Consider the following 25,143-nt stretch of genomic DNA (forward strand, 5'->3'; position numbering starts at 1 on the left):
GCAATGCTTTGGCACCAACCCTAAAAATTAGGAATACAAAACCAATTCTCATTATGCAAGGGCTTATTAATTATTAACCACATATATTTAGAGGAAATAGAGCAGCCCCACAATAGCGTGAATGAAAGTATATGCCTCAAATCTTTGGACAAACATGCATAAAAGAAGACCCCACAAAGGCAAAATTATGCAAACTCTTTTATGGGAGCTATAAGCTTTGGTTGAAATCTTGAAATCCATAATTTGCCGACATTGCAGATATGTCGAGCGGATTTTCAGGGGGAGGAAAACAAGCTTAGCTTGCCCTTTCTCCCCCTCTTTTTTAACCTTTTCTTTGTGTATCTTAGTGGTACTGTCTATGATTCCCTAGCACACATATATTGCACCATCAACCCTTTTTTGTTTTAACCTATTCATTTCCAACATATTACCTTTTTTTTCAGCTTTTCCCCTTTCATATATCAATCATGCATTGCAAAAGTACTTCTCTTCACATAGACCTTAAATTGTCTAATGCGGAATTATCTAATGCGGAATTATCGTCCACGGGGTTGGAATCTTGATACACGTAGCTAGGGATTCAAAAATACCTTTCATTTCCATAGATTTTTTGTTTCGGTTTAAAATTTCGTACATTTTGTAAAATCTATGGATTTTACGTTACATCAATTTCATACAGTGACAACAGGAAGCTAATCAATTTATATATATATATATATATATTTTTTTTTTTGTTATAAATATTGGATCACAGATATAATAGGGAACTTAGCTAGTCGCGTTTGTTGATAACTACTAATAATAATTCCAGGATTTCCATTCAGGACAAGAAAGGTGTCGAAAAGCGAATTCTTAGAAATGTTTTTTAGCACCTATTTCCAGGTGCTATATATAACATTTCAGATTTTAAAGGTAGGAGGATTGTGTACTAATTTGCAGTAGAAGACACCAAATTATTTCAAAGAAAGAGTCAAATATATCATCTGTATATGCAATTATGCCTATCTAAATTAGGTTGTATAACAATATAATTGATAAATGTCAATCCTTGATGATAATAATAATAATTGCATAAAACCAACAAAACAAAGTTCCCAAATTATAATTTAAATCCCATCTTTTCATGTCCTCCTATATCCTAAAAGTCATCATTTGGGCCAGAGGTGTGTGCATCTTTTGGCACAGTAACTAATTTATTACCCCAACTCTTCCTTTCCACTTCCAAATTGCAAAACCACTCTATTTGGAAGATATACAAATTTTGTTTCTGTAGCTGTTGAGGAATCTGATTTTGGGTTTACAGCCTTGTAGACGTCCTTTAATTTTGATACACTGCTTTTTTGTGATTATGACTTTACCATAAAGATTTTTTCTTTAATAGGATTTTTGTTGCTTTTTAAGTTCAAAGAAAATGGTAGAATAATAAAAAGATAATTAAAATTGCTACATTTTATCTGGTTATAAGATATCGTATACTCAGAAAGTCTCAAAGGACAAAGGTTAATAATTTTTTATTTTTAAATATATTGAACTTTTTAATACGTTGCAAGATATTGTCTACTTTGAAAGTCTCTCTTATAATTTTATTTTTGAGTGCAAGCTTACCGCTTTATTCAAAAGAACTCTTACCAATCTAAGAAATCTATATACTTAAATTCATCATTTCCCTTTTATATTTATCCACATCCTAAGGGTGTTCCAAAAATCAACCTATAATTTGTATTTTGATTTAGATTCCATTTGTTTCCGTAAATAACTTGCAGGAAAATATTTTTCACAATTCTTCATTGTTTAGTATGTTCAGGAAAATAAGTTAATGGAAAATTATTTCCAGGTCATAGTAAAATTAAGTCATCTTTTAAGATAAATAACTTTCCATTTTCAAGTGAGTAAAATATTTTTCAGACATTAGCAAACTTATAAATTCATATTTTTTAATTAATTAATTAATCGTCATAGTCACTACCACCAGTCACCATTTACTGCCGGCCACTGGCGACTACCACCATCGGCAGCTTTCATAATTTTTTTTTTTTTACATTCTTTTCATATTTAACAATAAAATTTTTAAAATATAAAATTTCTATTATCATTAATATTTTTTATGGTCTTATGAGATAAAAACTTTAATATTTTGAACAATTTTTAATATTACAATTAAACAACGGAAAATAAGTCATTTGAAAAATATTTTTCAAGGAAAATGTTTTCTATGAAAATATTTTTCAATAAGTTATTTTTCTGCAAATTATTGTATGGAAACAAACGGAGCCGTAATGGATATAATTTCGTGAAGAGAAAGAAAAGTTTAAAAAAAAAAAAAAAAAAGAAAAGCATATGTATTTATGATGTATATATTGAGTTGATTTATTTCAACTTTTTATTTATATATATATAATAATTCTTTACGCCTTCTAATTGAGAAATAATAATTAGATCATGAGGCTATTTTTTCAATTTAAATTAGATCAATGCATATGTATGGGTAGCTTTATATTCACATGATCCAATATACCCGACTATTTATTTTTATTTCTAACTTTATCAATATACTATAGCAAAATGTGCAAAAGAAAATTATCGTACATAAATTAGAAATTTCTACGCAATGAACTGAAAACAAAAATAAAAAACTACAAATTAAATACTAAAGAAAATTTGCAAGCTAGAAGTAGTATGTAAATTCAATCCCAACTTGATGCTCAAATACAATTAGCAATTCTTGAATTTTTAGTGAATCTAAAATTGTCTTAATTTAAATTATCCAAATTTATAAATCAACTTGTCCACTAGTTAATTCCACTTGACAACTTGACTCATTGATCCGAAATCCTGTTGATGGAAAAAAACATACAACGGAAGTCACAAACTCGCATATGCATAATATACAGGCAAACCACAAAGGTACAGAAAACATAAATCAAAGTTATGGAATCATAAATATCTCTTAAGTAAAAGAAATCAACACTAATTTCGATTATACTTCACACAATAGCTCCTATGCCAACAGCTCCTGCTCTATCGGAAGATACATTATTTGTTTCTCTGCAGTCTTCTGTTGTATGACTTAAGCTATTTTTTTATAACTGTCTACGTAAGCAGACGGTTATTGAGAGGGAAAAGCAAAAATAATAGAGACTGACATCTAGGTTTAGCTTAAATGCCTCTTATATATTTTTTCAATTAAAATTAAAATTAATAAAAATGATTTTTATATAAATATATATATAATCACGTTTTGCAATATCAACATTAAATTTAATTAATCTCTTAATTAGTTCTAAAGAATATAGGCACAATAGGAGTCCATAGGAATAAAATTAATAAGGCAACCTTATAATTAACAAAGGCACAAGGCATTCCCATAATTAAGATAAATTATATATAATCATGTACTACAATCATACTGATGATTTGCCGGCTCCACCTTAGATTGTAAACAAACTTTATATCTCATATGAATAAAATGATTAACTCTTCTATATATAGAATAAACTCTATACATCAAATCATCCACTCATATAAGATAAAAGACAACAATTATAAATATACTATAAATGATTTATTAAATTTAAATTTCATTTTCAACAATACGAAATAATAGTTATACCGTTACAAATGCATGGTTAATAGTATAAACTCTATCACCTATTACTAGTTTAATCTAATATAAAATTGTTTCACAAAGTTTAGAAATTTTTTATTATAAAATAAAATCAACATTAGGATATTACAGGAAATAACTTATTTTTCTTATTATACGATTAATTTAATCCAGCTTTTTTATTATTTATTTTCTTTGGTTGTATATATAAAAAATCAATCTAATAACATGTTCCCTACTTAATAGGTAAAAAGGTAAATATTTCATAATGGAAATTACATTTTAATTTATAATCTGATCTAAATATATATTTCCTGTGACTGAGAAAAAAAATTTCACTAATTCATATAATATGGTTAGATTTTTTGCAAATTTCAAGTAAAAATAACCCCACTTAAACTCAAAGATGATGATAATAATAATAATAATAATCATCTATGCACTTTTGTATTGATGGAAAAAAATAAAAAACACAAGTTACAAATGATATGTAACAACCGACATCTTATAGGGCTAGGGAAGACTCCATTGAGGCATAGGATACGAAAATTAGCTTAAGGCTAATAATTTCTAAAGTTTTATTTTGTTGCTTTTTATGAAAAGTAAATTGGGAAAATTTTGGCATTCTCTTGAAAACGGCCTAATATTTCAACTTAATTCAGAAATGAAGTCAACAATATGTTGGTTGAATTTTAGCATTCGCCTCTCGGTTTATAAGATTGTTAATTTTATTCAATGCTTATAAAAAACACAAAAAAAAATTGTATTAATCATATATTAATAATATTTCTGAATATATTAAGTCCACATGAAACATTATTTGCTTTGTTTATATTATAAATTATCTCCATAAACCAATTAAGTGTAGTTTGATTAATCTTCTTATTCAGGTGAAAAGTGAGATGAATTAGAATCGAATTCTCTCGACCATAAGAGTTTTCACCAATTTGATAAGTAAAGGGGAAGATTACTCAATTGTATAGCACACGTTATTTGCCATAGTATATATATTTTTAAATATATTCTTAGTTAATTGTACATTATAGTTATACACAGGTAAAACAATATTATCATTAAGCTGATAATGTAAATACATAAACTTGATACATATAAAAAGTTAATTAATTAATATCTTATTTATAATTGTAATAATTACAACTTTAGTGCATATCAATATCAAGTATATTATAAGGGAAGCATATATATATATATAGATAGATTAGTTTTTATATTGTCTCAAAATAAATTTTAAAAAAGATAAAGTTATCCAATTAAAATATAAAGATAAGTGAGGGAAAAAAATTTAATAAGGAGATATAGTTTTTGAAAGAAAAAAAGAAAGTAAGTTATACTTATCTTGTCAAATTTTATTTTTGTTAGCGATTCCACAAGTGCACAGATCGGGCAAGTAATATTTAAAAGATATCGTTCTCAGAGATAAAGAGAACTGAGTATTAGCTTTAAATCTAGATGTATTGTCTAGAAATTAAATGAAATATCTTTAAGAACTAAAGCAAATAAGTAAATGGTTAACTTAGCGAGCTGGATTTGATATAATCAATAAGAGAAGGCACTAGTATTGGGATCAACAACATTATGGGTCCTAAATTTCCATTTTCAATCTATTAAGGGATGCATCTTAAAGGGGGAGGAGTCCATTAATATCAATGCCCTCTTCCAAGTCACATAAATGTTCCAAAATTATAAGAACATCTAACTTTCATGGTGTAATGATTATTTCAGCCTGTTTCTCTCTATGACTTTCCTTAGATCCTCGAAGGAGTAGCTTATTCCTAAGTCTATCTCGTAGGTTCATGTGTGGATCGGTTCGACAAGGGATTTCACCTTCCAGTTCTTCATCCTCTCTTTTCTTTTCATATAAATGTAGAGCTCTATCATATTCATAAGCATTAAACACACACACCAATCAAGAAAATATCCATTTAGATTGAAATAAGGAAAGAAGATTACATAAATGTTATCCAAATGGATTTTTACCCAACACTAACTAAGGAGACTATTCACTAATCATATTCAAATTACAAAGCACAAGATTAAGAAGAATAGATAACCCTAGATCCATTCTTGTCCACAATAGAAAATAGAGCATAAACTCTTGTTCCTCTTGCTAAATATGAAGTGAGTTCTTTGAGCAAAACCTAAGAAGAAAAACTTTCCTGTGGCTCTCTTTTTTAGGGTTTCTAAATTCGTGCTTCTCTTAATCTGAGCTCTTACATAGCCTTCTTGATTCTCCTCCTCTTATAGCGCAGTCAAAGATTTGCAAAAACATTTCAAAAGATCCTTGACCTATTCTCTTGCTTTCAATTGCCAGATGAGGAAGATGTATGGTCGGTGCCCCAGTTGTGTTTTGTGTGCTGGCTTTTCACTATGACAAACTCACAGCCGTTAAATAGGCAAACAAGCAGAAGGCATGGACAATGCTCTTATCGTATATAGATTTCCATAGCCAAATGACCAGACGTGAGTTCGCATTTGAGTCTTCTGTCTTGATGTTTTAAAATACACAGTCGACTGACTGGCTATGAATTTAGCCAGAATGCTTCTGACTCTAAGAGGGATAAAGCACAGCAAGTGGACTGGTTGTAAGTCTTACCGCTAGGTCTTTCCTTTGTGAATTAGATCGAGATGATTGAAATACCCCTTGCTTTAGAGTTTTTTACCTCAAAAAGGTGGGCCCTGCACTATAAGACAAGGAAAACGCAACATATGTACAATGCATGCAAAAATTAACTTTAATTTATTAAAAGTCCCAAAAATTAGACTAAACTAAAAAAATTAAAGATATAAATATGTATGCATGAAATGCATATATCAATTTTCGAATATAATTTTAACAAAATAGATATGATAAAAGCTAATAGCATTTATTATAAATTTATTTATTTTAAATTTACAAAATAAATATAAATTAATTTGTAAAAAAAATTATTCTATTAAATTATGTAGATATAATTAGATAAAATCGTTAATTGATGTCTATAATTTTTGAAAGAAAAAAGAAAAAAGAAAGAGAGGCATAAATATCTAGTTATTTATATATGCATTTTGAAATAAATAAACCCTTTCCTAAAAAGAAATAAAAAATTTTGAAAAATAGATAAATAAAAATAAACAAGGATCACAAATTGTTAGGCAAATTGAATTCAGCAGCGCATGCAAATCACGGCGGTCGTAGCAAATATCAAGGAGCTATTAACTAAAAAATTAACTACAAATAATGCTAAAATCTAATTAAAAAAATAAGAAATTGGCTAAAAAATAATCTACAAGTTGAATAAGTAACTATAATCTTCTGAAGGTAACATAAAAGTCACGTTAGACTTGGCCACGGATCCGGAACCGGCGGTTCCGGTTCCAGAAAAGCTGAAACCGGAATCGAACCGAAAAGGTCCGGTTCCGGTTCCGGTTTGGAACCGTCCGGTTCCGGTTTCGATCCGATTACAAAACCGACGGTTCCGATTGGTTTTCCGGCGAATCGCATAATTTTAAATTTTAAATTTTGAATGCCGGTTTTAAAAAAAAATTTATTTGAACATAAAAAATTAAAAAATACACCTAAAAAATTTTAAAATTTGAAACCGGTTTAAAAAAAAATTATTTGAACATAAAAAATTAAAAAACACACCTAAAAAATTTTAAATTTTGAAGACCGGTTTAAAAAAAATTATTTGAACATAAAAAATTAAAAAATAGACCTAAAAAATTAAAAAATACTTCAATTAAATTTATTTTTTTAAAGACTTGAATTGTTGAGTGTTGAACATAATTATTTTTTTTAAAAAAAAATTTCAACTGAATTTTTTTTTTTTAAAGTTTGAACATAATTTAAAAAAAAAAAATTGGGCTTGAACTTAATTTTTTTTTTTTGTTTAAAAAAAAATTAAGTTGCCTACATATCCTCTTGGGGTTTAGAGGAATCAAAGCCCACGTAGTTCTTACTTACCTTATATCAATTTCACTCTTTTTACCTTAATCGCTATTTGCACCACCGGTTGATGTTCCCGTTGAGGACCCATCGTATAAATCAAATAAATCTTCATTTTCTTTTGGATTTTCTTGGGCTCTTAGTTCGGCTTTGGTCCAATCATTCCCGCATGCTTGTACTTCTAGTGAATCGGGTGTCATACGAGATCGTGTTTCATCAAGTATGTTTCCTCCTTGACTAAAAGCTTGTTCAACCGCAACAATGGAGACCGGAGCTGCTAAAATTTATTTTGCAAGTAAAGAAAGAATTGGAAAAGTATTTGCGTGATGACTCCACCAATCTAAAATTGGAAAATCTGTATCTGCATAATCATCACCAAACTCAAAAGAAGTTGTTAAATAATTATCAAATTCAAAAATAGAACTGGATTCCCTTGTTCTTTTTTGTTTTTGTAATAAAACTTGTTGAGCAACACCAACACCACTTACCCTTTGTGTTGGAAATTGTGGAATATTAGATTGAGAAGAAGTAAAAGTAGAAGTAGATGAACTAGAAACTTGAACAAATTCATTATATAATTGCATAATATTTTGTTTAACTTCGTGCATTACTATATTTATATTATCATTATCTTCTACATCAAGATTTAATACATCATAATAAATAGTCAAATAATCACATAAAACATCCATTCTACATCTAGGATCAAATACAATAGCAACAAGATAAAGAGGTGGTATATTTTTAAAATAAGATAACCATTTTTTTTTCATTGAAAAAATACAATCTTTTAATAAATCATCATTTTGAAATTCCTGGAGTGCAGTAACAATATTAATACACATAGGTAAAAATAAATTAGATGTGGGATAATAAACCCCACTAAATTTATAGGTAGCATCATTAAAAATTTTTAAAATATCTAAAATTTTTGCACAAATCTCCCAATTTTGTGGATATAAATTAATATCCTCAATATTATTAGTAACAAAAAAACATAATAATTCTTTATAAGAAAAAGATTCGTTTAGTAATTCATATGTTGAATTCCAACGAGTTGGGACATCCCTTGGAAAACATTTTGGTCTTTTATTATTTCCTTTACAAAATTTAGCCCAACTTTTCATCACTTGGAGATGTGTCCATAAATATGAAATAGCTTTTTTAATTGGAGAAATAAAAGAATCAAGAATTTTTAAACCATCTTGTACACATAAATTTAAAACATGGCATGCACATCTTATATGAAAAAATTTACCACCAATATTTGGTTCACAAATTTTTTTAAGTTCAATAATTGATCTAGTATTTGCAGAAGCATTATCAAATGAAATTGAAAAAAATTTTTTTGTCAACTTATATTCATCTAAAATTGAAACAATTACTCTATAAATATTATTTGCAGTATGTTTATCATCAAAAACACGAAAACCAATAATTCTTTTTTGAAATTTTCAATCATCATCAATCCAATGATATGTAATACCCATATAAGAATGCATTTGCCAATGATCACTCCAAACATCACAACAAATTGAAACACGAATTTTCAATTGAGAAAATAAAAGCTCTAACTCTTTTTTTCCTTTATTATATAAAGAAATAGTAGTTCGTTTTACAGTATTTCTTGGTACTCTTTTAGCACAAGGATTTAAAGCTTTTTGACAATAATTATTAAAACCTACTTTTTCACCAAAACTAAAAGATAAATGTTCCATAGAAATCATTTTTGCTAATTCTTCTTTTTGTATTTTTTCAGAATATTTAAATAAAGAAATATTAGAAGCGTACCCGGAAATTTGTTGTTGAGACCGATCAACTCCTATTTTTGTTGGATGTTTTGCCTCCAAATGCTTCCAAAATGATTCATAGCCGCCCGCTTGTTTAAATTTATAAGATTTTCCACAATAATTGCAAATTACATCGTACATTTTCTCACCTTTGAATTTTTTTGTGAAATGAATGGAGAATATGTCAGAACTTTGTCTTGCTCTTATAACAATTTTTGCTCGTTGCTCTTGCTCTTGCTCTTCATCTTCTTGAAATTGCTCATTAAATTCGGATTCTTGAGTTGGAATATCCAAATTTTCATTTGGAAAACCCTCAAAATTAAATTGGTCGGGAATCATATCATAGATGTCGTTTGTAGGGATAGATGATTCTCTAATTTTTCTCTTGCCCTTACCCGAATTTGAGTTTCCTCCACTTGCCATTATATGATAATAAAATATAATTTGGAAAATTGAATAAAAAAAATTAGAGAGAAAAAATTAGAGATTGTAGAGTAGAGAAGAATAAATGAATAATATAGAGTAGAGTGTAGTATATTGTAGAGAGAGTAAGTAGAGAGAGTTGAGATTTTTTTTAATGAATTTGTAAATAAAATAAGGTATTTATAATAAATCCAAAAATTCATTTTTCCAAAAATACCTTTGAAACTAACTGTTATGTAGCCGTTTATGGCTGTTGGGAGGGGTAATTAAGACATTTCACAACAAATTTAAAAAAAAAAAAAACTGCAAAAATCTGACAGTTACAACGGCTAGAACCGCCGGTTCGAACCGGCGGTTCTAACTGGATGGAGAACCGGTGGTTCCAGTCCGATTCCGACCGATTCTCTGGAACCGCCGGTTCTGGTTCCTTATTTGCTGAAACCGGAACCGAACCGGATTTTTTCGGTTCCGGTTCCGATTCGTCCAGGTTCCGATTCTCACCGGTTCGGTTCTAACTGGATGGAGAACCGGCGGTTCCAGTCCGATTCCGACCGATTCTCTGGAACCGCCGGTTCTGGTTCCTTATTTGCTGAAACCGGAACCGAACCGGATTTTTTCGGTTCCGGTTCCGATTCGTCCAGGTTCCGATTCTCACCGGTTCCGGTTACGGTTCCGGGCTGGTTCGAACTGACGGTTCCGGTTCCCAGAACCGTAATATGGCCATGACTGTCACGTGTACAATGTTCATGAAGATACATATGACAAATCGAGGGGTAGAACATGTATATGGGAGCGTATCCAAGTCTCCAAACAGCACCTGCTAATACTAATTCTAATAAAGACAGCTGCAATGCAATCAAACAAAAAAAAAAGCTAAAAAAGAAAAATAAAAAAAAAATAAAAAAACACTTCAAACATTTTAGCAAATCATAAAAAATATAAGAATAAGAACTGTCTGAATTTCTTCATCCTTTTGATAGGAATCTGTTGAGAAAGAAAGCATTTGATTATAAACAGTAAAAACCTTAACAAAAAAAAGGTAACTCACTTTTCGATGGGATCACAGCCTCTGACACTTTTGTTTCATTGTAAAACATATCACTCACACCATCATGTTAACATTTTATAGGTAGAAACAGTAAAAAAAAAAAACAAAAAAAACTATTATTATCTAAAAACACCACTCACGTTCACATTTTATAAGTAAGAATAGCATAAAAAAAATAAAAAAAAAACTATTATTATCTAAAAATTATATATAAATTCAAAATTTTCGGTATAAATAGATAGAAGCGATTCAAAAAATTCAAAATCTTAATTACCTACAAACTATTAGAAAAAATATATTATTTAAAATAAAATTCAATCACAATATAAATAAATAAATAAAAACTCACGAATAAAGTTATTAAATACATTATCAGGTTTCCGAAAACTATGAATATCTAATCAAATAGAATTGTAGATAAACATAAAAGCCGAAAAAAGTTCAAATATTTTGAGATCACAATATATAAAAGATGCAGTGTTAATAAAAACTGCAATGATGGCTAGATTTTAGGTGAAGTTTGTAATTTAAACAATTCAAACCATATTTATGATAGATAATTATAATTATAAATAAATAATTCAACAATTTAAATTATTTGATATGGATAATTAATAGTACAATAATATTTAAAGTACTTAAGTCCTCCAATCACAGCGTAGAAAATTATAGAAAAACTTAAAAATTTATTAAAAAAAAAAAGAAAAATAGAATATTGGACAAAGAAAACGCCTTGAGCTTCCTATTTTATTTCAACTTTCATATATAAAAATAGATTTGTAATTTAGCATTTTAAAAAAATTAAGTTTAATTTAATAATTATTACTCAAATTAATTTCACTTTTATTCACATAATTAATTCATCATAAAATTAGATTTGTAATTTAGCATCTTAAAAAAACTAAGTTTAATTTAATAATTATTACTCCAATTAATTTCACTTTTATTCATATAATTAATTCATAATAAAATATTGGATAATTAATTACTTAATTCCTAAATTTGGTCAAAATAACTGCACATACTGCGGTTTAGCGAAACCTTATAAATGAATTAGTAATATTTAAAACTATTTAATCATTCACATTTAATATAATTTCCTCACATTTACTATTAAATTATTATTTAATACTTTACCAAAATTACATTTTCAAAATGAAGAGTCATAATTTAACAGGTCTAAATCTCATAGATGAACACCAAACAATGTGAAGATTCCAATCAAAATTCAGCCACTAAATACTTAATTTTCTTAAAATATTCCATTTAATGTTGGTGCAATCCGACGGTCCAAAAATAAATCATATAACAAAGGAATTATGATCTTAACCAGAAGAAAATTAAAAAAAAAAAAAAATTGTGTCAGCTTCCAAGAAAATTACGTCAGATTTGGATGCATCAGAGTCACCGTGATTATAAGATGGGTGCATTAAAATTTTGCCATTTGGCCGAAATTGTGGAAAATAGAAATTTGATGATTTTTTTATTTTTTTTCTTTTGTCCACTCTAAATTTTGACTTGACTTGGTTTTTCCTCACAATTTCAACTTTGAAATCATTGCTTCATTCTTATTTTCATTTTTGACATATAATATAGTCTTTGTGGTAAGAATAGGCGTTTTACCATTTTTATTTCAATTCCTACATGTATGTTTCTTCAAGCAAAAATTACAAAAGAAGGAGTAAATTTATTCTTTTTCATAGTATTTTCTATGACCATATAGAATTTAAACACAAATGCCTATTGAAAATTTCAAAATTCTTTTTTATGACTGCCTTTTTTTAACTTAATTATCATGAATATGTCGATTTTTTTTTTTTACTAAATTCAATAATTTTACTGTTACAATTTAAAATCAACTATTAAAATAATAGATAAGTTTGACCACACATGGTAAGAGAAAACACTGTTAAAATCTACTATAAGTAATAAAATAAATTTCAATCTAACTTTTGTGGAAAAAAAAAGTAAATTTACTATTTTTATCATCATTTCCTATCATACCAAATCTATTAGAAATTCTCTTTGGTGGGTAAGTCTTGTGTCAACCAAACAAGTTAGACCCAGATAAATAGTAACCTTGCAATAACATTTCCAATGCTTAAATTTCTAATACCTAAATTAGAGTGTTCAACAAAGAGTTTGTGGAGAAGTCACAATGTAGAATTAGGAAAAAAGAAAAGAAAAATGAATTTTATTTTTCTTTGAGGACTTGTCCAATGTGATGGACTTGAAGCATTTTGCTTGTTTCTATGAAGATTGCTTTGTTTACCAATTAGAGTGTTGGAGATTGGCTTGTTGACCACAAATAAGGATGCTTTCCCATTTATGGGTTTTTTATTATTGAAGAAAATAGCTTTTCTTGCAAATTTTATGCACATTGGAGTCATCTTTAAATCAACAAAAATTTTAAAATCTGATTTATGTATGGTGATTTTATCAATCTTAAATGATAATAAAAAAAAGATTTGGGATTTAATTTACAAATTTGGTCTAAAATTATTAATTAAAAAAATGTAACAACTACAATGATCTCAAACAAATAGTTAAGAATCATAGCCCTCCTAAGAAAATCATAGGAATATCCTTTATATTTTATTACTATATATATATATATATATATATATATATATGTATGTATACCTTTAATTTAAATATCTTCGATCTATATAATTTACAAGGATATCACAAATTTATGTAAAAATAGTAATGCAATGAACTTTTTATAACAAGGGCGGATCTAGAGTGAGGAGCATTTGCCTCTACTAATTTTTTACAATTTAATTTATGGTTTTTTTTTTTTTTTTTTTTTACATTTTAGTGTATATAATTATATTAATTTATATCTATTCATTTAAATTTTTATCTTTTATCTCCATTGAATTATTATCTTTATATATTGTCACACTAATTTGATTTTCTGGATCCGCCTCTATTTATAATAATCAACTAATATGAGATGTAAATAGTTTTCAAAAGCTATTTAATAAATATAACTTATTAATAGATCAACGTGTATAATTTTTCAGAATTATACAGTTTTCACTATGTAAATAAAATATATAAAAGTTTAATTATATTTTCACTAATTATAATTTGATAATTAAAAGTATTTATGTTATTTATATTTTTTAAAATATCTAACTTTTTTATAAAAATTTAAATTGAGTTCGTTATTCTCTTTGTTATAACTTTGTCTCTGAGGTTAAACTATGACACCCTAGTCAAATCCCACATCGTCTAAGCACAAGATTGAAGTGATGTATATGAAGATGAGCAAGCTTTAGACTAGCAAGACATATTTTGGACTATGAGGAGGTTTTAGTCTAGGAACAAAATCATGTGGACTGGGCTCAAAGTGAATAATATCTCATTAGACCTAAGATGTTAAATAAATGAGTTTATGGCACAAATATAAATGTGTTGCGTCATGGGTTAACACGAGCATAAATACTCTAATTAAACCCTATTTAAATTTTATGATTGTATTATTTTTTATTTTAGTTATGAAAAAGAATCTATGCATGAAAATTTATTTTTAATATAACTTGAGTTAAATACGTTAAAATTTAAAAATATCATAAGAAAGTTAAGTGGGCTGTATACATGTCAACATGACCCACTTAACTTGTTTATGATATTAAAAAGATTATACGGGTAGTATACGAGTCAACATGACTCACTTAATCTGTTTAGAATATTAGGCGGGTTACATGTATCGTGTTCATGTCACTTGTTTAATTTTTATATCGTGTTCGTGTTGATAAATTTGACACGATTATTAAATGGATCGTGTTTGTGTTGGCCCTAATCGTGTCGCATGTTAAGCGAATCTGTGTCGAACCCAACATGTGAACCCGTTTTGACATCCCTATTTCCTATATACATAGAAAAGTGTTAGATGAAACTCGCATATTCAAGAATTAGATTTTTCTATCAATGTAAAACTTCTAAGATTTAGAGTTTTATATTTGAAGAAGAGGTTTCAATTCTCATTATAATTTTTTTGTGTACAACTCTTGTCTTATAGACAATTTATAGACAATTTAATATAATTCTAGGAATCCTGTATCGTCTAATTTAGGAAATGATTGATCCTATCATTAAGATGATCAATCCTTTCCTTTTACTGTACAAGGATTGATTCTATCATTAAGGTGGTCAATCCTTTCCTTGTACAATTTATTCTTCTAACAAAACTCTTATAACTATATATATCGAAATCTTATTTTCCAAATTATTTTCCCACAAATTTTCATCAACCAAGTCCGTCAAATATAAGTCCCTCAAATATAATCCTTATATATATATATATATATATATATATATATATATATATATATATATATATATATATATATCAAATCAGAAATATCATTATTGCGTATATTATTTAAAAAATCAATCTTCTTCCTTTTTATTTAAAAAACTTGCCATCATCACTCAAAAATATATTTGGAAAAGTAAAAAATGAGGACAAAAAATAATGTGATTCACGTGGATGTAATGCTGACATCAATTCTTGCATTTAGGTTTTTGTTTGAAAGATCGGTGATGCGTAATATTAAGGCATGTCAATTTCTCATGGGAAAGGATCTTATAAAGTCTTCATTCTTATGACACTAATTACTCTAGAAACTACTTCAATTAGCTGCCCTACTTGACTTGACTTTGGTCTTTCCATCTCTATCTTTCCCTTTCCTCTTTCCAAACTAATGGCAGTTTTGAAGGGTTTAAAGACCTTAGATTCCAAGTGCAAGTGCACCAAACTTGGAAGCATGATTTCAACCTGGAGAATTAGGCAGTTGAAAGGGTCTATGCCTCACTATTATCTCCAACAATTATTTCAATAATTACATATCCTATTTGAAAAATGGACGAATATGCAAGCATAACGCCACTATTCTTGACAACTTGGAATTTGGCATTCTTTTCGCGCTATTATGTATAAAAAAATAACAGAGTAAAACTTTGATTCATCCTTTGAGAAATTTCTCATTTCATCCACTCTGTCTCAAAGAGTAACTATGACAAATTTTTTCATGTTACAATTAAAAGTTTAATTTTAGTAAATAAGGATATTAACACAAGAAAAATTATCAACATAAGCTTATTATTGACTCAAAAGAAATGAATGTATTTTAAATTTGAGAATTAGTTTTTAGCTTCTGTGATGGCTTATAAGTATTGACTGATAAAAGTTGAATATTTGATAAAATTTTAGGGTATGTTTGACTCAATCAATTGTAATAATCGGTAATTGGTAGCGACGATTTGTAATTAACCGTTGATAGCTAAATAATAGATGTTGATTTTTTTTATTAAATTTTAATAACATTTGCTGTTAAAATATAAAATGATGATTATAAAGAGAATACAAATAGTTAATCTTCTAATTATTTTAATCAACTAATACTTATTTATTATTTATTAATGCGCAAAATTGTTGGAGAATAAGAAAAAAAAAAAAAAAAAAGGTAAGTGTGATACATGATAAATTTTTGTTTAAAATGAAAATTAGAATTATTAATTCCTTGATGACAAAATTTTCAAGATGGCCACTATCAGAGCTGCCGGCAATTGAAAGGAAACCTCCCTTACGTGTTGTTTAGTTAAAAACTAGTTAACAGTCTAAATGGTTTCGACTTTGGACTAAAAAATAAGAAACAATTTTCTTAGTCCAAATCTCCATCATTACCAGTTAGATTAATGTGTAATTACCAAGTTGGAACGAAACTGTCTCCACCTATAAAAGTTGGGCACTCAGTTAATCATTTGATTTAACTAGCCAAATTTCCCCTTAAGCCCTTAATTTTTTTAATACGACTTGTCATTATAGGATTAGAATATAGAATGATCATAAACATGTAAATGTACATTTTTCTTTTAATGTACACCTCCTTGTTTGTACTCACTTTTCAATTCCAAATGTAAATTTGTTTTTTTTGCTCTAAAAAAAAATAAACATGTAAATCTACTAATCCTATCTAGGAGTATTCTTAAACCCATTGAAACTGTTCAATCGGAATTACACCTAATCAAATTGATAAAAATTGTGGTTTTAAAATTTCATAATTTAATTTGGTTTGACAAATTAAATAACTAAACTGTTGGTTTGGTTTATAGTTTTGGAATCAACACTGAACCAAATCAGACTGAGAATTTATAACTCAATCCTCTGTCATTTTATTTGAAACAAATAGTACAAAATAAGTCCCCAACCATAAGCCGAAGCATCATATCTTCATTTTGCCTCCTCTCTTCTTACTCTTACACTACAAGAAAAATGCGATTTAGCAACGGAATTTTAAAAAGGAATCTATCAATTGCTAATCATCAATGGATTAAAAATGGAATAGAAACATAAAAAAACTTAACATCTTAAACTAAAGACAAAACAGATTTAAAAATGAAAATTTGCAAACAAATATGGCGTTTCCAAATTTAATGGGAAAACATCGTATCGACATCAGAAACGGATTAAAGATGGAAATATAATCTAATATGTTTTTAAGAATTGCCGAAAACTACTTTCTAGTCTGCATTATTTTTCTCTCATATCCATGCACTATAAACTGTGATAAAATATATAAAAATAAAATATATGAATACTAATATAAATCATTACTAGCATATAATTTTTTGTTATTATCAAAATTTGATGGAATTAGCTACTAATGAAAATAACAAAAAATTATATGCTACTAATGCATTTATATTAGTATTTGTAATTAGCAGGTATTATCAAAGAAAATTAATGTTAAGAGCTTCAAATATTAAATAATTCAAGTATTGCATAAAGGTATAATTCAAGAATTATGTATGACTATAAGTTAAATATAGCAATTTAGAATTTTTAGTATTTTAGCGTAAGATTTATTGCTCTCAATTATTTGATTTGGCTCGATTCTAAGAATTATCCTTTAATTTCTTTAATGACTTTAAGACATTTATTTCAAAAATTATTTTGAGTTAATTTCGAAATCTTTCTAGAGTTATTATTGAGAATCTAAAAATGTTTTTTAAATGATAATAGACAATATAAATATATAAAAGAATAATGTATAAATATATTAAAGGATATTAGATTTCTAAATAAATTCTGGTTAACAGATAATATAGGATTCTCACAATCCTTATCTAAATATAACTATACTTATCCTAGTATAGATATCCCAAGTTAATTTTAGAAAATGGTTAATTTCTCAATTCTTAAATCTCAATTCTCTCGATCCTCAATTTTAGATAGTTAAAAATTGGAGCGTGGAACACATCTTCGATCCCCATTAATCTCAATCTTTTTTCACCTTGAACACCATGGCTAAGGAATCAATCAAAGGCCATAACATGGAGGGTCAGGACAACAGCCATGGCGAGGCGGTTGAACACGCAGTAATACCTCCTTTGCAAATAATTGACCCTCAAGTGGCGGTAGCCCTCATCCAGGTGGTGAACTGACACCCAAGGCGGCCCAACGAACCAACGCCATAGAGAGCACCGTACGCCTTTACCATCGCCTCAACGACGAAGCCACCCAGCATCTGATAAGTTCCATGAGGCAGAATCGGAGGCAAATCTCAATATGGTTGCTCCCTATAGTCAAGAGCCGAGTCACACACAGTCAGTCATAAATAGTGCCAATCTCCAAAACATCGTCAAAGAGCTGGTCAGAGAGTGTAGGAAAATGGGAGAAGTGCGGGATTACCGTCTCAGGGAGGACTCCCCCTTATTGGCCAATATCTTAGGAGCGACGTTCCCCCCAAAATTCAAATTGCAACTTTCCAACCCTATGACGGATCCACCGATCTCCAAAGTCCCCTAGCTACTTTCTGAACCACGATGTACCTACAAACTAATTTTGAAGATCTTATATGCAAGGTCTTCCCAATCACACTCAAGGGGGCAACCCAAGAGTGGTATCAGACTCTCAAAACAGATTCATCCAATCATTCTCCCAAATGGCCACAATGGTCCGAGTTTGGTTCATAACAAGTGTGCATCCAGGAAAATCTCATCTGACCTAGTAGACCTAAAGAGAGAAGATGGTGAGACTTTGAGACAGTACGTCTCCAGATTTTAGAGAACAGCGATGCAGGTTGAAAACCTAAACGATGAAGTGGCAATTAGTGCCATGGCTAAAACTACAAATATAATAAATTATTTGAGACAGTACGTCTCCAGATTGCAGAGAACGGCGATGCAGGTTGAAAACCTAAACGATGAAGTGGCAATTAGTGCCATGGCTAAAACTACAAATATAACAAATTATTTGAGACAGTACGTCTCCAGATTGCAAAGAACGGCGATGCAGGTTGAAAACCTAAATGATAAAGTGGCAATTAGTGTCATGGCCAAAAACTGCAAATACAATAAATTATTTGAGAGTTTGTGTATAGACTCTCCTATGACTTTTGCCGAAGCTGGATGAAGCCTATGAAGCTCAACATTAAAGATCGCCTAAGAAAGAAAAGCCCAGAATAGAAGATACCCTTTTCCAATCAGGAGACGTTTACCTAGGAGAAGATCACCCTCCGGCATCCATGACCTAGCTACACTGTTAGAACACCCTAACTGAGAGAAGACAGATCATAATAAGATTGAGAGTTCACCCCCTTGAATAAGTCACACTCGAAAAGATTATCCTAGATTAAGGATCATGGAGACAAGGTTCAACTCAATTATACAAGGAAGATAGAAAGAAGATACCATTGGCTACCAAGATCAGAGCAGATACTCTGAGTTTTATGGGGACATCGGCTATTATACTGAAACTTGTTGGCAATTGAAAAGGAGATTGAACACCTCATATAGAAAGGCGAACTAAAATAGTTTGTTAGATAGGCTCGGAAAGAAACTAAGAAAGAAAAACATGTCAGACAGTGCAATACTGTAGGCATAATTCACACAATATTAGGAGGCTCCTCAGGTGAGGATAACAACTCAGCAAGGAAAAGAAGAGCTAGAGAAATTTATCCTGTTGCCCCAACCAAAGTTAATCACGAGACCGCTCATATTATTTTCTGAGGCAAATGGAGAGCATGTGCATACCCTACACAATGATGCTTTAGTAGTAGAAGGGATCCTAGAAATTTTTTTGGTAAAAAGGATCCTTATAGATGAGGATAGCACGGTTAACCTATTGACTATGGAGGTTTTCAAAGCCTTAAAATTAAACTAGGCAAAGCTGAAGCATGTTCAAAGCCCTCTAGTCGACCTTGTTGGGAAACCAGTCCCTATAGCTGGATCTATAGATGTAGCTTTAGAGCTCGAAGCAGATGGTATCTCAAGAAGGTTCAAGTTAGAGTTCATGGTCGAAGACATTCACTTTCCATACAATGCTATATTAGGCAGACCTGCCTTATACGAGTTGGAGGCGGTGTCGTGCATCAGGTACCTAACTTTAAAATTTACTCTGATAATAATGGCGTTGTTGCAGTAAGGATAGATTAAAAGATGGCTCGGGAAGCATACACGGTTGCACTCAAAGAAATACCCCTCGCCCTACCTATAATGTGTATGCTAGATGACAAAAAGTACATAAGGCCATATGAGCATCAACCTTTTGTCATACCCAGAAAAAGGTCCAAGCTGAACCCAGCACCTGTGGGCAAACTCACTAAATGGGAGGTGGAGCCAGTGAGATATCTGACTTTGGGAGCCGAGTTACCTATAGAGGTACAAAATAAGATCAAAGGGGTTCTAACTTTATATTTATACCTAACTACTATCGAAAACACAGTAGCATTCGTCCTAGTCATGGAAGAGGATGGGGAACAGTACCCCCATCTACTATACCAGCAGAGTCCTCTAAGGCGCCAAGCTAAGATAAAAACTGGCATTTGCCATCCTCAATAAGGACGCGTGATTTTTTCATGGAAGGAAAGAATCGAAAACAAAGCGGGCTTGTTTGATTTTATTTATTTAAAATGGTTTTCTTCTTATTAGACCCATTTTATTAATCCTCAGAAGTGGCAATCCTTTTGAAAAAGGGATTTATAAAAAGGTCTCTTATTTTGGTAATAGTTTTATTTTTTTGGAGTTGCCACCCTTCTTTAGGGAAAATTCTCAAATTAGTCAATTCTTTGGAATCAACTAACTCGATTTTAAACTAGAGATAGGGTTTGGGAGTTAAGTACGATATTGGGAAGGTGTTAGACACATATATCGCCCGGTTAAACTGGTCTCCTCATTGTCCATTAATTCACAATGATTTAATAATGCAATTAACTAAGATTGAGATGTAAAATACTTTTTAATGTAATTGTTGGAAAACATACCAATCAAGCATTTTGTTGGAAAGCATTAAATAAACATGCAAAGAAAGGGGAGAAGGAGAAAGTAAAATGTAAAGAAGTTTTAGGATGAAGCCATAAAAAGAGATCTCAGGTTTTTTCACTTAATATATCATGCCTCATAAGGGTTAGGAAAGCATGGTATTTTAAGTTTTTCCTGAAGAATCTTACTTAAAAAACTTTTTAATGTTCTTTTGCTTACTTTCTCGTCATACCCATGAGCTCGGACTTAAGCAGTCCACTCGTTCGGACTTGAGCAGTCCATGAGTTCGAACTTAAGCAGTCCACCTATTCAGACTTGAGCAGTCCATGAGTTTGGACTTAAGCAGTCCACCAGTTCCAACTTGAGCAGTCCATGAATTTGAACTTAAGCAGTCCACTGGTTTAGCATACAATTGGGAGATTGAAGTATTAAGTCTAGGTATTTATACTTAATTATTGAAAGTGAGGATTATTCTTCAACCAAAGAGAGATTATATTTTTAAGTACAAGGGTTTATACTTATTGAAAGTAAGGATTTTTTCATCCCAAGAAAAAGTTGAGAGTGGATTAAAACTCTTAAAAAGGGCTTCGAGAAGCGGACATAGGCTTGAAATAGCTAAACTTATTATAAATTCTTTGTACAAAACTTTTTTTTTTTTTTCTCTCTTTATCTTCTTGCACTAAATTGCCTTTTTATTTTCTCAAGCTTTAACAAAATTTTTAATAAACTCAATTCACCACCCTCTTTTAGGTTGCTACAACAGGACAACACATACAGACACAACATACATATTTAACTCTTATTATTTTTACAATTTATATGCATATTTTATAAAATACATAGAGAAATTTTTTTTTTTTAAAAAAAATATCTGAGTTGTTAATATGGAAATTAAAACTGATGAAAAATGAAGTAATTCTCATTAACTGATAAAAAAGAATTACAGATCCTTTATACATAAATAGAAAGCTAACTAACTGAGGATACTAACAATATCTTGTTAACTAGCTAATAACTTTGACTAACCAGCTAACTAATTAAGCTAACATGGAAATATCCAAATTAACCAATTTGTTCCCCCCCAACCCCCCAAAAAAAAAAAAATACCCACATGCTGGAGCATATATATCAATAATGCCCAGCTTGGAGATGAAATGCTGCAATGAGGAAGCATGCAATGGTTTAGTGAATATGTTAGCTGTTTGAAAAGCAAAATTAATAAGAAGCAATTTGATGATGCCTGCCTGATATTTTTCCCTAACCAAATGGCAATCGATCTCTATATACAAACTTGTTATTTACAAATTAGACTGGTTATTATTTGCAGATTGGCTGTTATTTGCAAAGCAGACTCTTTATCACAATATAACAAAGTTGGCTTTAGATGCGTAAGTACAACAGCCATTGTAATTCACATGCAGTAGATGCCAAAGCCCTATATTCTACTTCTGAAGATGATCTAGAGATGATAATTTGCTTCTTAGCTTCCTAAGAAACTAGAGAATGACTAAGGAACACACTGACAGGCTTTTCCTCAAGTAATAGAAATTGCAAATAAATAGTAAAAAATGAGTAGAGTATCGTCCCACAAGAATTGTATACCAAATACCAAAATTGTATTAACCTATTGTTATTTAAACGATAATAAAGAGAATGTATTGAAAAATAAAAGAATTAAAGTAAAAATAAAAAGAATGAGATCAAACAAGAAGTTGTTGAAAAGAAATAAAGGGTAAAAAGTTACTAGGGATGTTAACTTCACTTAATTCTATCCAGTTTATCCTATTAGTTTGATAATCAATTTTAATTATTCAAGAAGGAGAAATAACCCTAAAATCGCTAATAAACTCTCTCGATGTTTTATTAACTATTTTAATCTAATTCAATTATCCACCTCTCAATGGCGCATACAAATATAGATTAAGTCATTAAGTTATATGATTATTCAAGAATCCACAAATTAAGACTTTTAATTTTATGAAAACCTCCTGCGAGTCAAACCATCTAGCTCTCGCATCAAGTTGTTATTCCCATGAAATTTGATACCTTGTTCATATCAAAAACCCTTTTCTTTGTAGTGATTAATAAAATAAATCAATCCAGGGGAGAAACTCTACCTGGAAGCATTAAGATCAATAATAAACTTTACTTGAATAAAGAAAATCAAATTTAATATTATAAACTGGAGTTGAATTAAGCTACATCATATCCCTAGTAAAGAGATTTAATTCCACATAATAAATAAATCAAACTGAATTAAATTTATAAATAATCCCATAAAAAATAATAAATAAAAGAGAGTTTAGAAATAAAAAATAGTCAACGATTGGCTTGAGCGGTTTCCTTGAATCTTGATATTCAACTTGGATACTTGATATCTTAAAGAGAGAGAAAACTATGTAGAGGACAATAAAATCAGAGATAATATACAATGGATCGGTCTCCTGTGAATGGATAGTCTCTCTCTTTATATAGATTGTTTAGAATTCGCATTTATTTAGCAAAGTGAATCTTTATTAAGGAGGAAATCTTTTGGAGATAGGAAACTGTTTAGGTTTTATATTTCTTCCTAATTAGGAATCTCCGAGTGTCTAAATAGAAATTCAGCTTTAATAAAGTACGCCCCACAATATCTTTATGTGGGCAGCACATGCTTAATATGAAATTTCGGCCAAGTTGAACTCTGCAGAGTAGCACAGGGGTGCTGCTGGGTAGCACACCCTAGGGTGCTACTTGCTGGAAGTCTTTGACAATTGATCTTTTCTTGTATTTTTGGCTGGTTTCCTAGATAAAATTTATAAAATTCCTCAAAATCAAGTGAAATATGATTCAAGGAAGTTTTAAACAAAAACATAAATAAAACTAAAAATAAAAACTAATTAAAGTAATTAAAAATACTAAAATCCTAATAAAAACTATATTAAAAATACTATAAAACTAACACCTATCAAAATTTTCCAAACTTAAACCATTGCTTGTCCTCAAGTAATAAATCATAAAAACAAAAGAAAAACACAAACTAGACAAACTAACAAAGCTAGCTTAATATGGTTGGGATAATTATCACAATTTCAAAAATATCAAAAATTATTAACATGAGAATAAATCAAGTGTTGCCTAAGCTAATTATATTCTAGCAAAAATTCAATTTTCAACAAAACACATTCCTTAATTAAACATAACACTACAAAAAAAATGCGCTTTTGTGACCGACGTAAATCGGCCGCAATATTGCAATGATATTGCAACCAATTGCAATGATTGGAAGATTGAATATCCACCGACGGATTCGCGACCAAACAGCGACAGAATTTGCGACGAATTTGCGACCGAAATAATATCCGTCGCTAATTCTAGCACTAATAATTCCTGCCAGTTTGGTTTTCATTTTGCAACCCCATTGCGACTAATTTGCGACCGAATTTGTGACGGATTTGTGACCGTTTAAAAGCCTGTTGCAAAATTGCACACTACAGTTCAGTGCCAAATTTAATTTTCGTTGTGCGACCGACTTACGACCAATTTGCGACCGATACTTTTGTGACCGATTATATTGGTCTCAAGTCGGTCACAATTTGTCTGACAACAAAACGACATCGCATGATTAAAAATTGCGACCGATTAATGCAAAAAAATAGGGATTTATAAGCCCTTGGTCACCTTGCACGAGCACAGCTCCTTCTTCCTTCCCCTTCTCCTCTTTGTCGCAGCTGTTCCCAGCCCAGCCTCCTCCTTCTCCACTCTATTGCAGCGCCGATCGCTGGATAAGCCCCTATCACTGAAGATTCTTCCTCCTTGTTCATTCGCGTTCGCCTGGTCAGGTACGCCTTTTGCTGTTTTTTTTTTTTTTTTTTTTTGTGGATTTCATTTTCAATGTGAATGCAATTTCATTTTTTGTATTATTATTGTAGTTATTGTTGTTTTTTTTTCTTTGTTTTTTTTTTTTCAATCTGAATGCAATTAACGAAATAGTATTTGTAGTATAATTTGTAGTGTTTGTAGTGTTTGTAGTGACTAAATGTAAAATTAAAACTACTTAGTAAATATGAATTACAAA

This window comes from Jatropha curcas, chromosome 1 (genome assembly GCF_041381405.1).
Source record: "Jatropha curcas cultivar XTBG-Jc1 chromosome 1, XTBG_Jcur_1.0, whole genome shotgun sequence".
In the NCBI taxonomy this organism is placed as follows: Eukaryota; Viridiplantae; Streptophyta; class Magnoliopsida; order Malpighiales; family Euphorbiaceae; genus Jatropha; species Jatropha curcas.